Source organism: Abramis brama, assembly GCF_963993115.1.
Source record: "Abramis brama genome assembly, chromosome: 3".
NCBI classification, from domain to species: Eukaryota; Metazoa; Chordata; class Actinopteri; order Cypriniformes; family Leuciscidae; genus Abramis; species Abramis brama.
The window spans coordinates 19,489,895-19,505,291 of record NC_139965.1 but is presented as its reverse complement, the minus strand read 5'-3'; the positions used below and the strand labels follow the sequence as shown (position 1 = coordinate 19,505,291).

The window sequence follows — 15,397 nt, the reverse complement described above, 5'->3', positions numbered from 1 at the left end:
TTCAGATTTTTAATGCCTTTCTTTACTCATTATTTGCCTATGTTTTTAAACTAAATTGGATTTAAAATGCTAAATAAGAGCTGCCACGTGACTGCCTTCATTAGCCTTCTGTTTTACTTACTGTTTTCAAAAACATAGTTGGCAGTGTAGTGTATACTGCACAGTATGCAATAAGCTAGTTTTCCATTATGATCGCCAGAATGTAGGTTCGCTATTGGCCGACGGTGGTCATGTGTGTGATGCGTGTGATTCTGGCCAATAGTGAGCCTACGTTCTGACGTACAACCCAGAAGCGCTGCGCTGTTACACTACGTGAACTCACTGTCTCAGAGGCCCACACAGAAGAAAATGAACAGTTGAATAAAGTCATTATTTTTGTGTGTTTTTTGCACACAAAAAGTATTCTCATCGCTTGATAAACTTATGGTTGAGCCACTGTAGTCACTTGGACTATTTTAAACATTGTCTTTACTAACATTCTGGGCCGGCAAGTTTCAATTACATAGAAGCCTATGGAGGAGTGAGACAGCTCTCAGATTTAATAAAAAATATCTTAATTTGTGTTCCGAAGATGAACGAAAGTCTTACAGGGTTGGAACAACATGAGGGTGAGTAATTACTGACAGAATTTTCATTTTTGGGTGAACTAACCCTTTAAAAGGTTATATATATATGAAGTGCCTGACTGAACCCTTTAGGGTTCCATTTAGAACCTTTTCTTCTAAGAGTGTAGCCTTTTTTTCTTTTTATCTATAAATAAATCTCCCAGATGGTTTATCTCTACAGTTTCCTTGTTTCCATTGTTCCCTTGCTCTATCTCTCTCCCTCAATCCACAAAAGCCGTTTTCATAGAGGAAGGCTGTTAAGTTCTGGAGGTGTCTCCCGTTCTTCAAATGCTGAAACGCGACAAGCAGGTGGAACTGGAGGCGACCATTAAGCCTCATCTGTTGGAGCCAGCAACAGTTTACATTGGCCAGGGACCAGATGTCCTGTGAGGGTGAGGAATTGGCAGAGCTTAAGGTTGAACTGCTGATCCAAACGGGTGGAGAGCGCCAATGTGGAAGTCCAAGAAGCAGTTTTCACCGGGTCACGGGTGTGGATACATATGATGATCTGATTTCTGTGGGCTTTAGGTGTGTATGGGTGTTTTAAGGTAAACATGGAAGTATATAATATGATGTATTTGAAATAAGATATTTAGTGAGGGGAAATGTATGGTGTAAGGCCAGAAAATGAGAAGGTAAAAAGGGTTTATTTGGTTTTCATTTTTGACTACTTTTTAAGTTCTTCCTGAAGACTGAACACTGGACAAACAATGGAACACAGATGCAAAAACTGCTAATCAAACTACAACACAACAAAACGATACAAAAAAGAGCTGAACACTGATGTAACAAACTGCTAAAATGAAACAATATAAAGAAAAGCATACAGTGACCAGGGGCAGCAGTCAATATAAATATATAAAAAACTTGCATATGAGCATCCTAACCCTGCTCTCTATTTCAAGTCTTTCGAAATCAAATGATAGTTTTGTGTGAGAAACAGACCAATATTGAGCATATTATTTGATGAAATTTTCCCCTCGTACAGCAGCTCCCAAATATTTCTTCTTTTGTACATTCAAACATGTGACATTAAATCAAGAGACCCGTGAGAACCAACAATGTTTGACATCACTCAAATCCAACCTGGTTCAAATAGCATATTTAAAAATGCAACTTAAGGGCTACAGAAATGAAGCAGAACATCTTATAATTAGTATGGGTGGTGTAGACCTAGGTCTGATCCTCTGTTATCCACTGTCCCACATTCCTAGGAGGACTGCAGGAGTTCCCACACTTCACTGGGCAGAAATCCACCCCAGATACCCAGACAAGAGGCATCTCAGTCCGCCTCGAGTAATCCACACAGGAAGTTTACCTTTCCGGAGAGCATACGCAGGCCGTTCTTCCAGCCTTGGATAAGTGACAGATTATTTGGCAATGGGAACCAGGCTCACACTGCCTGCTCTACACTTGCCAAACTCTTTATTGGGGAATTAAAATATATTTAACCAGGACCGAGTGCAGACTTTCCAAATGAAACCCTCAATCATCAAGACAGAGATTGATTCTGTTTCATATGCCACACCATCTTGAAAGGGGTTGTATGATACTTTTTTTCTCCCTGAGGTCAGGTGTTTTTTTAATTTTTTTATTACTTTCGTGAGTAGGAATGTATATATTTATAAAAAAGTTTATTTATTATATTGATCCTTTATATAATCATAATTTATTTTAAAGTGCAAATAAAAGTGCACACTGATGAGCCAAAACATTATGACTAGTCACAGATGAAGCTTACTAAGAAGGCCACATATTAATGTCTAAGAAGATTAGGTGGTGAGCAAACAATCGGTTCTCATAAATCAACGTATTGGATGCAGGAGAAATGGGCAGGAATAAAGATCTGAGTGACTTTGACAAGGGACAAATTGTTATGGCAATTGACAAAATCTGTTACAGGTCCCGGGCAGTCGGGAGGACTGTAAGCAGTTTAAAAACTTAACAATAAATGAGAGAGAGACAATAGTTAGTGGTTGCTTAAAGGTCCTCTTTGTTGTCTGAGGATGCACCACAATCGTCACGGCAACTCCACTCTCTCAACTGTCAACCAGAATTCGGAAGATGCAGCTGAGCTGCCCAATGTAAACTCACTACAGTAATAAAACTTATATATATACAAGTAAACTGAAATAGACATAGGTAATAAAAGAAAGAAAGAAATATATACAAACAATCCAATATCCCTGTGACCCAACTAAATTCAGGGTGGTCACACTCTCCCCCACAAAGAAACTAATGCTTCCAAATATTCTTTAAACAACCGTATTACTTGTTGATTCCCCTGTCCACTGTGGAAAGTGCCTACAATGGGTAGGCGAGCGTCAGAACTGGACCTTGGAGCAGTGGAAGAAGGTCGTCTAGTCCAATGAGTCTCGTTTTCTTTAACATCACGTGGACAGCCGTGTATGTGTGGGGAAATGATGGCACCACGATGCATTGTGGGAAGACGACAAGCCAGTGGATTGAGTGTGATGCTCTGGGCAATGATCTGCTTGGAAACCCTGGGTCTGCCATTCATATGGACGTACATTTGACACATGCCACCTTCTTAAACATTGTTGCAGACCAGATACATCCCTTTATGACAATGGTGTTTCCTGATGGAAGTTCCTCTTTCAGCTGGATAAAGCACCCTGCCACACTGCACACATTGTTCAGGAATAGTTTGAGGTGATGAAAAGTTCAGGCTATTGCCCTGGCCTCCAAATTCCCCAGATCTCAATCCAATTGAGCATCTGTGTGATGTGCTGGACCAACAAGTTTGTTCCACAACGCCTCCACCTCACAACCTACAGGACTTGAAGGATCTGCTGCTAATATCTTGGTGCCTTCAGGGGTCTAGAGTCCATGCCTCGGCAGGTGTGTATATATATATATATATATATATATATATGGCGGTCCGTGCTTCGGATGAGACGTTAAACCGAGATCCTGTCTCTCTGTGGTCATTAAAAATCCCAGGATGTCCTTCGGAAAAAAGAGTAGGGGTGTAACCCCGGCATCCTGGCCAAATTTGCCCATTGGCCCCTGTCCATAATGGCCTCCTAATCATCCCCATATAGACTGATTGGCTTCATCACTCTGTCTCCTCTCCACCAATAAGCTGGTGTGTGGTGGGCGTTCTGGCACAATATGGCTGCCGTCGCATCATCCAGGTGGATGTTACACACTGGGCAATATATATATATACAGTATATATATATATATATATATATATATATATATATTAATATATATTTTTTATTTTTATTTTTTATATGCAGCATATCCTACTTCCCATTTATCAATGTTCACAAAATTTTTCCATTTTTTCATAGTAAAATGAATCCTTTTTTTAAAAGATATATCTAGAGTAAGAAAATTACATGCAGAGCACCAGAGACCGACTTGCATTCAACCTCAGGGGCCATTACACTTCACCTTTATCAGTAGCTGGGAGGTTCGACTAAGTGAACTCAGATGTACTCACGCTTGAATGCAAAAGAGGACAAGGTATTTACCTATCTCAGCAAGCCATTGCAAGACAGCACAGCATTTCTGCTGGGATAATCTCCTTCCAGGAAAAACAATGTGCATTCCAATTTTCATCACTCCATTTAATGAGCCCCGGGGTTGCATTTCTGTCTGTTTTTGAGTCCTTAGAGAGACTTTGCTAATTCAAATAGAAATGCTGTTGTAGTGCTCTCATATTTGTTTGCATAATTCCAAATAATTATTCTCAGCCTACATGCGTGTGCGCGTATTTGTTTGTCTGTGTCCTACAGGCAATAACACTGGGATTTTGAAGTCTATGATGTATGGGTGATATTTTATACTGAGATTTATTTTAGATGTCTACAAATTTTAATGCATCATTCATGGAGATGATACCATCAGGCCTCTGTGAAATTAAATGTGGCCATATCACAGCCCTGCTGAATTTACAAAAGCAAAACCACTGAAAATGTTGTGCAGATTTGGTTGTAAAATAATCATACTGCTCTTGTTGTATAATTTTATATTTACATTTTAACGTTCATTCTATTCCTTGAATTGTGAATTCTTGTTATTTCCTGTAGAGTAACCAGATCTTTACTATCACTCATCAGAAATATAAAACAACTTCCCCCCATTAACTAGGCTAACAGTGAAGTCCATCTGTTATTTAAATAGATCAAAACCCCCCTGAAAAGAATGATGCCCATTACATATTATTATTATTTTTTTTTATCAGTAAATGATTACAATTTTGTTAATCATGCTTCTCAAATCAGTTTCATTTAACAAGAGTGTAAACAAGATATGAAGCTATAATGCATCTACATGAGTCATTTAGGAACACCTGTTTATTTGGACATTCCGTTTGAATCCTCAAGTCAATATGAATCACAACAGGATGTCACTTTATTAAGTTGTATGTCTCTTGGAACAATGATAATAGCGACCTCTATGGATTAAAACTGATAACTGTTATATTCATGCAGTATGAGTCAATGCTCTCTCTCTCTCTCTCTCTCTCTCTCTCTCTCTCTCTCTCTCTCTCTCTCTCTCTCTCTCGGGTCATAATTCATAATCATTATTATTCTATAGCAGTGCTGCTTTCCAGAAATGTAGACAAAACTATACTAGCACATTTTCCCTCAGTGAATAGAGTGACTTCTATTGTGTTCCTCGTTTGAAAGTCACTTTGTATAAAGGCATCTGCTAAATAGAATCACTTTTGTTGTTGTTTTGAATAAAAACACCTACTGAAATGTGGGTAGAATAGAATTGAAGTCCCATGATCACCTGTTACTTCGTAGTATTCTGAATGGGACACAAACTTAAGTGCTGTTCTCAGTTTATTCATTTTTGGCCGTGACCTTTTATATCTATCCCTAATGACTTTTATAGTTTTTTTCTCCACTGGAAGCTCCTGTCAAATTCCATGTTGTGAGTAAACACATGTCATTAAAGATAATTCTGATTCTGATAAATCATCTCATTTACAGTCAGAAGGTTGTCGAATGCATGTGAAGTTTTCAGTTTAGGACTGTACATTGAGTTATTGAACCGCACAGGGATCCAGTGAGCCAATCAGTATTAAGTAGGCGTGCCTTCGGATTCATCTGGCCAATCGTCGCGCAGTGGGCTCGGCTTCGCACCGGCGTTGTAAACAGTGTAAAGCAGGAGACTGGAGGTGTGTATAAATATCAGTGTGTCGCCTGTGCTGTCTTATGAACTCATGCCGCGCATCAGCTGCTTGTAGTCCGCACCGTTTCCGTGGAGCTGATCTGCAATCTGCTCATGCTACAGGTTGGTCTGCACTTCTGGACCTTTATCTTTGTGGATTTTGAAACTCATGAATGATGCCACTGTTACATATACTTTCAAGGGTACAAACCGACATGTGTACTTGAGTGAGACAAGTGCGCTTTGATTTCTGCGGATTTTATCTCACTAGTGGCGGTGAGAAGCTCGTGCGTCGAGGTGCGTCTTTTCTCATTTCGTGCCATCCATTACGCGCTCTTGTCTTTTATCCATTGCCATTTTTGTGTGTCAACAAACCGGCGCGTTTTTGCTGGCAAGACCAGTCATAAATAGAACAGAGAAACCTATTCAAGTTGTGTGAGTTTGCAAGTGTTTGTGGCAACATGTTTCACCGGTGCAAGTTCAGACATAAAGAGCATTAACAGCTCGCGATTATGACGCGCATCATTTCACCTGAGCGTCCGCGCGCCATCGGCACCTGATCGATTTGACAGTTTCATCTGATTCTGTTACATTAAATAGCGAAGATAAGTGACTAAAACTTTTACACTGCAATTTACATTATCATATAATAACTGTGGTATGAGAATGTGCTATAATACAATATCGTATAGTAAGGAATAGTATAATGTGCATCAGTGTATAATAGTGTAGCAGAATATTATAGTGTGATAAAATCTAGTAATGTATAGGGCTGTTTAGTGAAGTATAGTGCAGTGTACTTCACATAGTGTAGTATATTGTGAAGTATGATGTGGTACAGTATTGTATTGTGTAGTGTCAGTTTAATACTGTGGTTGATAGTATAGTGCTAAATACTATAGTGCAATATGGTAGGCTATAGTCAAATGTGGGATCATATTTTAGTAGAGTTTCAAATATCATATACTTTAAATATAAGCATGCACCTTTACGTTTCCCATGACACCTGGAAAGTAGGACCCCGTGAAGGACAACAGTTTCCACCCATTTCATCATCATCTTGGAAATCAAGGTATGCTTTATTACTCTCTATTGTGCATGTGAACATATTAAAATGCATGCTTCTGCTGAAAATGGTGTAATAGTGCTCAGTATGTGAATCATGTGAATAAGATGATGCACCTGATGTTAGCAGAGAAAGAATTAGATCCACATTAGGTCTTTTTCCATGTGATGCTTCATACTGATATCCAGTATCAACGAAGATGAGTTCAATGCTGCACATAGTATGAAAAAGGTCCTTGTTATGGCATCTCCGCCTGTCTGTCCTCCAGATGAATGGGAATGGTACCAAAACCACAAGTTGATGTGTGGAATGAATCCATTCCATGCTGCTGGGGCATTGAGACTCTTCTGTTTCTAAACAATGCAGACTGGCAGCAAGTTCTTTTCATGCATTTGTGAAATGACGGCCAGCAAGTGGGCAGATGTTTTTTTTTCAAACCCCATTCATCAGCCACTAAACTAAATGGTGTGTGAAATTGTAAAGGGCAGATATTTATCTGTTAAGCTATGCTGTGTGAGAGGGTGGGAGTTTAATTTGTGCATAATTCATACCGTTTCTGCATTAGGAATGCTATTGCTAACTTATGGTATTGCTTCCAAATTTAACGTTTAATTCAATGTGTTACTGACGTTTCTTGAAGTTGACAAGCAAATTTCTGAGTGAGAATTGTTTCTACACCAACTTTTTATTCAGTGTAGATGGAGACCAGAATATCATGGAGACTTTCTTTGAAAACAGTGTTGTGATAAAATCAGTGCACATGACGTTACATTGTCCAGATATTCATGTCGATCTGTTTGATGGCAGCTACCCATGCTTGAACTTGAAACGGTGGCTTGCACTTTTGAACGCGCTCCAGCATCACAGCTCTGCACAGTTGGATGTTTTATTGAGAGCTTTCGGCTAGTCGTAACTTGTGCATTGTGGGCAGGGGTCTTGTGCAAGTGCCAGTTATTTTAGGTTGTTCATTAAACACTTATGAGATGCAATGACTGGCTTCAGGCTGACCTAGTTGAAGACAGGTGGAGGCGGACAGATGTCCTGTTGCAGTGTGTGTGTGCACATATGCATGTGAGTTTAGGAGACAGTTTTCGAATTTGGCCAGTACCTTCCTTTTGCAACAGCCTATGTGTGCGTCTGTCATGTCTTGAAATGAGCTTAAAGCGTTGTAGAGAATTCTAATTCGGTCAGTTTTGAGGTTCTTTTTCAGTTAGTATGCTGCCTTAGAAGGCAGATGCCTATGCAGTTAGTAGACAGCAAGGCAGCTTACTAGGTTGTGGAACAGAGCCCTCTGTATTCCCTGTTGTCTATCTCTTATACTCTCTCTTTCATCCTTACTCTTGCCTCTGGGCTAAATCTAGGTCTGAGTTATAAAACAGCTTGTAACCATAATCCATGCCTCCTGACCACAACAGATAAAATCCTTGAAATATCACTTAAGACTTATAAAATAGCACATGTTGTAGCTCCTTATCCACAATGACTCACATTTCAATCTGCAGCAGCATCATAAATGGTGTGTCTAAAGCATTGCAAACCTTTAGTTCATGACTAATGAATGAAGTCATTTTTTTTCCGCTCAGTTCCCAGATAACTACTTATTAGACCTACCTGTATTAGGTTATGAACGGAATAGTTCACTAAAAATAACATTCTGTCTTTATTTACTCACTCATTTATTCACTCACTTATTTACTCATGTTGAGCCGATCCTGTTTGCTGAATTATTATTATTTTTTATTTTTTTTGTGGAACACAAAAGATGAATATTTGAAGAATATTCATGCAATTCTTTTCCACACAATGTCAGTTCATAGTGAGCATGACTGCCAATAAGTGTTATTTTTCTATTATATACTATTATTAATATTTTGAATTTAATTTTAGTTTTAGTAATCTTATTATATGCAATTGTCTTTTTTAAATAGTTCTTTAATATTTATATTTAACTGTAATTTGTTTTAGTTGTACTTCAGCTTGAATCTAATATATTTCAATATGTTGCCATCCCAACATTTCAAATTTTCAAATTTCATTTTTTTAAATTAAAGTTTTTACTTTATTTCAGCTTTATTTTAATTAACGAAAACTACATTTAATAATTTCAGTTTTTGTTAACAATAGCAGCACTGCTATCAAGCTCCAAATAGAATAAAAAACACAATAAGGAGCCTTTCACACATGTTCTTGTGTTGGAAAACACCTAGACGCAGTAGAGCGGAAGGGAATAGAGTGCAGGGGTCTAGCTAATTTTAACGTGGCGTCTTAAAAATGTGGCGCACATGGTGAAAAAGCATCGAGATGCTTCGAATGTTGAAATACGTTGTCTAGCGCATGCTTGCATACCAAAATTCTAAATATAGCACTGTGAAAAAAAAACTAAAAAAAACATTGATTGAACAATCTCTAAAAGTCTCATAAAAGAAATGAATCACATGAAGCCACGTAGTAGCTTTTTGTGAAGAACAAATTTGATCGAAACATGCTAATTTTTAAAGCATAATGTGTTAAGACGGCACTTTGAATCTAAATTTTGATTCCACAAGTGGGAAGATTATCAGTGAATAACTACTTATATTTTGGTCTATTACTCACACAAACCTATTGTATGACTTGAAATATAGTGCACAAGTCGTATATTTTTTTGTCCTTTTTTGGAGCTTGACATCATAGACAAAAGGATAAAAAAGAAAGGTTCTTCCAAATGTATCTTTTTGTGTTACATGGGAAAAATAACAACAGAAATAAACCTTGCACATACTGGCACACAGTGCACCTGTTGTGTTTTGTATGTGCATATGTGAATGTATGTGATATTTCCAGTGCAGTCTGAGCTTTGGCTTTACCCTGCTGCAGTCAGGGGGATTGCGACGTTCGTTCATCCACATAATGTCATGACACTCACCTCAGCTCATTTCCATGTAAATGAGTAACTACACGGGATTTGGAATATTGACATGAATATTGAAAACAGGGAGAAGATGGCAAGTGAATGTACTGATTTATATCTACAAGAGGCCCATCTCTATTTATCACAGAGTCTGAGTCATTGGAAACATTTAAACAAATTAGATTTTCTTATCATGGGCTTGAAATTTGATAGATGGGTTAATTTGAGTTTGAGGTGTAAATGGAAGGTCTGTTAATTTGCTAATTAATTCTAGGTTCTGGTTGAAAGCCGTACCTGTGTGCTGTCAAGGGTTTATAAATGCATTTCACTGTCAAATTGTACTGCATAAGAGTACTGATTGAGCTATAAGGCTTGAGAGGCTGTGAATGGTTGACAGTTGTTGCTTTATAAAAGGTGGCAATAATGAAATGATGTGTTGATCAAAAAGGAGTCACCTTAAGAGCAAGTCGAATTGTAATACTGAATTAATTTTATGGGTTTAGTAGTTTGAGCCGGTATTTGTTGTATTAAAGTGCCCCTATTATGCTATTTTAAAGGTTCCTAAATTAGTTTTGGATGTCTCCTGCAAAGTTTACATGCATCCAAGGTCCAAAAAAACCCCAAAACATTAGAATTTTCTTATAATATACATTGTTCCAAGATTCACTCTCCCTAATCCCCTCCTTTTGTCAGACGGCCCAGTACCCTACCAATCTCTGGAAACGAAAACGCCTATTACCATACCTGAATTTCAGCTCTGGAGTCTTCCTCAGAAAATATTAACTATATATTTGGGTTGATTTTGCTAGTGATATTAAATTCACCCAAATTTTTTCACACTTTTTATTTGGCCATTAATAAAAACAAAAAAACCTCTTACAGGTTACTATAATAATAACTAATGCACCATGCAAAAACTGTCTGTGTAGCATTAGATAAATGTCTGTTTTGATATATTGGTGCATGTAAATGAAAACGTCACTATGTACAATTATGTAAAACAATATGTAAAACATGTTTTAAATAATAGTTTCATAAGAATTTGACTTGCATGTTGAGTCTTCAATGACTGTTTGAAATGATAGTTTCGAAAAAATCTGAAAAGAACATAATTTTATGCCATTGTATGCCAAATACTGTACATCAATACTGAGTTACTGTATAAGGCTGTGTTTAAATTTGTTATGTCGCCCAGGCCTATTTATAACATGACAGGAATTCCTCCGTAACAAGGCAAATCAGTGATTTAAATAACCTGGCATATCTAGCTTAGTCCTGAAGATGAATGGGTTCTTTGGTTGCTGTATAAACAATTTGATTGGCCATATGGGCTTTACAAAGCGTGCTGGCGCGCTGACGCATCTGCGCGTTTACAAGATCGATGAAAATCACCCCAATGACATTTTTCACCATGATCCTAAATTTGCAGCATGAGGATGCCGCATATGTGCATTCATTAATTATGACCAAAAAGCGCTTGAAGCCGTCCCGAGGAGCCTCAAGGTTATGAATTTGCAGGTGTACTCTGACAGCGCTATATCTCTCGGACTCCGTATAATCTCCCAGTCGATGAAATGAACAGCAGGTTTGTCAGGCCTGACACCTGTCAGAAGCTAGAGTAATTCATTGGCTGTCAGGAGGCAAGCAACAACCTCGTTTTCAGTGCAGACTGTCAGATGTTACCGACAAACAAGGTAAATTGAGGGGGCTTGAGGAAAATCAACAGCTCTCTGGAAAATAAACTAAATAAAAATGCATTTGTTTCCGTTCAGCAGTGCATTTGTGGCACTGAAGACATTTGATGAGTCCTGTAGTTAGTTATGCAGTGTCATTTCGCAACACTAACCACCAATTTGTAGTAAAGCAGGTAGAAAGGAATGCAACATAGACTTGACTGCTATCAGGAAAATGACTGGTGACTATAAACCCGGCGTATACCTGGCAGGAGCAAACACCTGTTCCAGGCTGCTAATGTATGGGTTTCTTGGAAAGACAGCGAGATTGCTGCATGAACCTGTAATAATACAGACACTAGTATATTCCCCCAGGATGCATGTTAACAGAAGTGTTGCATGCAGAAGGGCTGCTCGCTTTCTCTAAAACCGGCCCATAGCCCCTCGAGGGGTTTTTGTTCCCCTGGATGGGGTGTTTTGGAGAAGGTTTCAGGCCTTTTATCGCCATCTTCATCTGTGGTTGGGGTTGGAGCTCCGCCATCTGCTGACAGACAGAAATGAAGCCTTATGTCTGAGGACACACTGACCCTCCTCAACATGCGTTGAGTGACTGATACGGCTGTCCGTCATCCTGGCATCCTGGCAGTGTTTGTGTTTTTTGCAGATTCTCGCTTCCACAGTTGCAGGGTTAAATTATAAATTACTAAGACAGTTTGAAAAGAATGTGCAACAAAAGATGATTTATGGCATGAGAGATGCCGCTCAAGTGTTTTCTCATGTGAATCGCTTGTGTTTATAAGGATTCTGATTATTGATTCTGAAGGGGGTTTGTTTTAGGGGGGAGAGCGGATGATCTGTAATTCAGCTGTATCCTGATAAAAAAAAAACAGCAGGGGGGTTTGTTGATTTGGAACTGTAGTTGAGACAGATCTGGGAAAATGGAAATCAGAATTGATTGTTGAATTTTTAACTGAACTGAAATGGTTCCAGTGATGCACGCAAAGTAATTCCAGACTTGGTCTATGTGGAGTTCTAATGGTACATTTTTGAATTTATGTCTTCGTACATGAGTTGAGAAACTATAGGTGTTTTTATATTAATTTTTTGTCTATCCATTAGGTTTAAGTAGTTGTCTGAACTCAGATGAATACTATAAGGTGCCAGGATATAAGCTGATACTGGTTATCCTCAAAGTAAGTGACAAAAGTCAATGGGACTTTATGATCCGGTTACATAACCTCTTAAAGTCGCAATGTAATGGAAGTAGCGATCTTCAGATCTTTTCTTCCATATTGTGAAATGTAGAGCGGGGTCTTAGTTTTGTGCATCAGTTGTTGATTGGGTGGAGGCAGATCTGAACGTTGATTTGTAAGAAAGTTTAAGGCGCAAGTGGATGAAATGATTGGAGAGTCTGATGTTATTTTGTTTAAAAATTACAAGGTCAAAAAAAAATTAAACATGCATGGATGAATCATTCACAATAACACCAATAACATGCATTTAGAACATTGATAGGGTGAACTTTCATTTCATACAGACTCAAATCAAGTTTGTAAAATGTTAATACAGTGCACCAAACAACATGAAGGTATCGATCTAGCTGCATTTAGAAGCCAAGAACATAAAACAAGTTGCTGTTGGTTGAGGTGTGATGAACATTGCACAATTTTAACTGATTAAGCTTTATTCTATTTTCTTTTTACTTTTTTATTTAAAAAAGAAATGTAAATTAAACTGAAATCAATTGTGTAGGCTATTGCGCAACAAAAATTACCCATACCACCACCTAGTGCCCAGCAGTATTAAAGCCCGTTCACACCAAGAACAACTATAACGATAACTATATTAGCGTACAAACCAACAGATATTTTATAAGTGCTCGCTGCAGTTCTATCATCAGCCGCTTTAAAAGCTTGTGCTCTTTAAAGTTGGGTGGATTATGATTGGCTGTCAGTATTTTTATCGTTCATCAGCTGGAAAAAATCGTTCTGATAGTGATACCAATTATGTCCAAATGTCATTATTGTTAGAGTCGTGGTGTGGACTTCACAATTTTCATAGAATTAAAATGATTAGGAATACTTTATAGTTATAGTTATCCTTGGTGTGAACGGGCCATTACCAGTATAGTTGGTTTGTGCAATGATGTGAAAATTTTGAGAAACTTAGCCATAGACTTTTCGGTCCATTAGAAGTCTGCATGTGGTTCAAGTGGTTGTCTAAATTTAAGTGCACACCAGCTAACCAGTTCACCTGAAAAGTTGGTGTGGCCTTCACATTAATTATGCATTTCTCATTGTTTCTTGCCTCTGAATATATTGCCTTTGGAGAGCAGATTGTGCTCTTCACATCTGTTGCATGCATTTTGTGAGTTAATCCAAAGGGACAAATGTTTCAATAACACAGTGAAACTAACATCTTCTCTTCTGAACAGCTGCCGTTGTAGATGATGCTAACATACCGTATGGACTCAAAAAGTCCATCTACACTGCACTATCCGACTCACTTACTGAAACCATCTTGTTTGCCTTATGTCTTCTTTGAGTTCTTAAAAAAGCACCTGCTGCGGAAGATGCATTGTTTAAATAAGCACTCTAAAACTCAAAGCTAAAGCCGCTTCCCCAGGGCAAATACAGCATCTGCTTGTTCCACTTAGCTGGGTGCTAAAATGTGCTTCATATTTTAGTTTATGACCCCTAACCTTTCAGGGCATGTTTAAGGTCTTTTAATATATTGCAGCTTGCCTGAGACAGAGAGCTAAATATAGTCATTGTGCTAGCAGGGAGGCTAGGCTGTAGTTAGCTGCTTGTGTAACATTCTTTAACAACAGAAGTTGCATTTAGTCTACATATTATTCTGATACAGATGTCCTTGTGAAAAACCTACATATAAAGTTGTACTGTGACAACTTTTGATAAGTTGAGCATGATAGCTAATTGCTAACCTGTCATCACAGAAGGCGGCATGCTTTAGTCATTCAGTGAATAACATACAGCACATTTTATTTCGCCCACTACTCAATTAGCCTACCTACCTGTCAATCAATCCAGTCACTGTTAGGAAGTGGCTGCTTCATGTGTCTGATCATAATGCGTGATTAGGTATATGCTTATGAGAGAATTTCTGCTAATCTGCTGATCGTAATGATTTTCATTTTACATAGTTAAGCATGTTTTAGTAATGTAACCCCTGGAATACATGCAGCACTGAGAGTTAATTGTCTCTCTGTGGTGACAACTGGTTTATTTCCCATTAGTGGATGATCGAATCATGGGCATACATTTAGCATGCTTGTTTTCCCTTCAGATTTCTGCCAGCATGTTGAAGACCCCTTGATGGGAGCTTAAAGTATGTTGCGGTGACATGAATGGCAAATAAGCTCTGTGTTCTTTTGGTGTATAGCATGTTTTTGCCCACTGCAGTGACACACCCATTTATCAAGTCCTTCAAATGCAAAATAGCTTGTATTGTGTGCAACTGAGTACATTCCTTACTAGAGGCCAACGACTGCCTTTTTTCCTCAGGGAAATTATTACAGACAAGGTCAAAGTTGATTCATGTCTTGCTTCAGATCATGTTCTACTTACTGTCTGGCTAACATGTTCAAGAACACAGAACACTGGGCAAAGAAGGCGATGGTATCATAAAAAGGCGACTTGTACGTTTTTGTCTGAGTGTCACAACAACCAGAATTGTAACTTAAAAAGTCTCTTTGATAAGGTTGGGGACTGAGAACTGGTTCTGAATAAGAATAAAAATTAAATAAAAGAATGTAACTGAATGGTTTAATGATGTTTGGTTCTGTTTATGTCTGTATTGTACTGAGTGATGTGGGCAAAAGACTATGTTTCCTGCACCACTGCTGAATCTAGAGCACGTAACATATTGGTAGATTATTGTTATTATTATTATTTTATCTATACACCTAGGATACTTTAGTAAGCTTTATGCTTAAAGCAAGAAATATAATTTGTCAATTAATTGTGAATTTTTTTATTTTTCTTTTCTT

General features: G+C 38.1%; 1 protein-coding gene across 1 annotated transcript in view; it reads left to right on the top strand.

Annotated features, from left to right (window-relative positions):
- The first annotated feature begins 5,735 nt into the window (after nt 1–5,735).
- Nucleotides 5,736–15,397, top strand: part of cemip (cell migration inducing hyaluronidase 1) — a 117,641-nt gene continuing 107,979 nt past the window's right edge. Inside the window, exon 1 of the mRNA XM_084108290.1 lies at nt 5,736–5,882. The gene's annotated coding sequence lies outside the window, so the exon portion shown is untranslated. The remainder of the gene's footprint in view (nt 5,883–15,397) is intronic.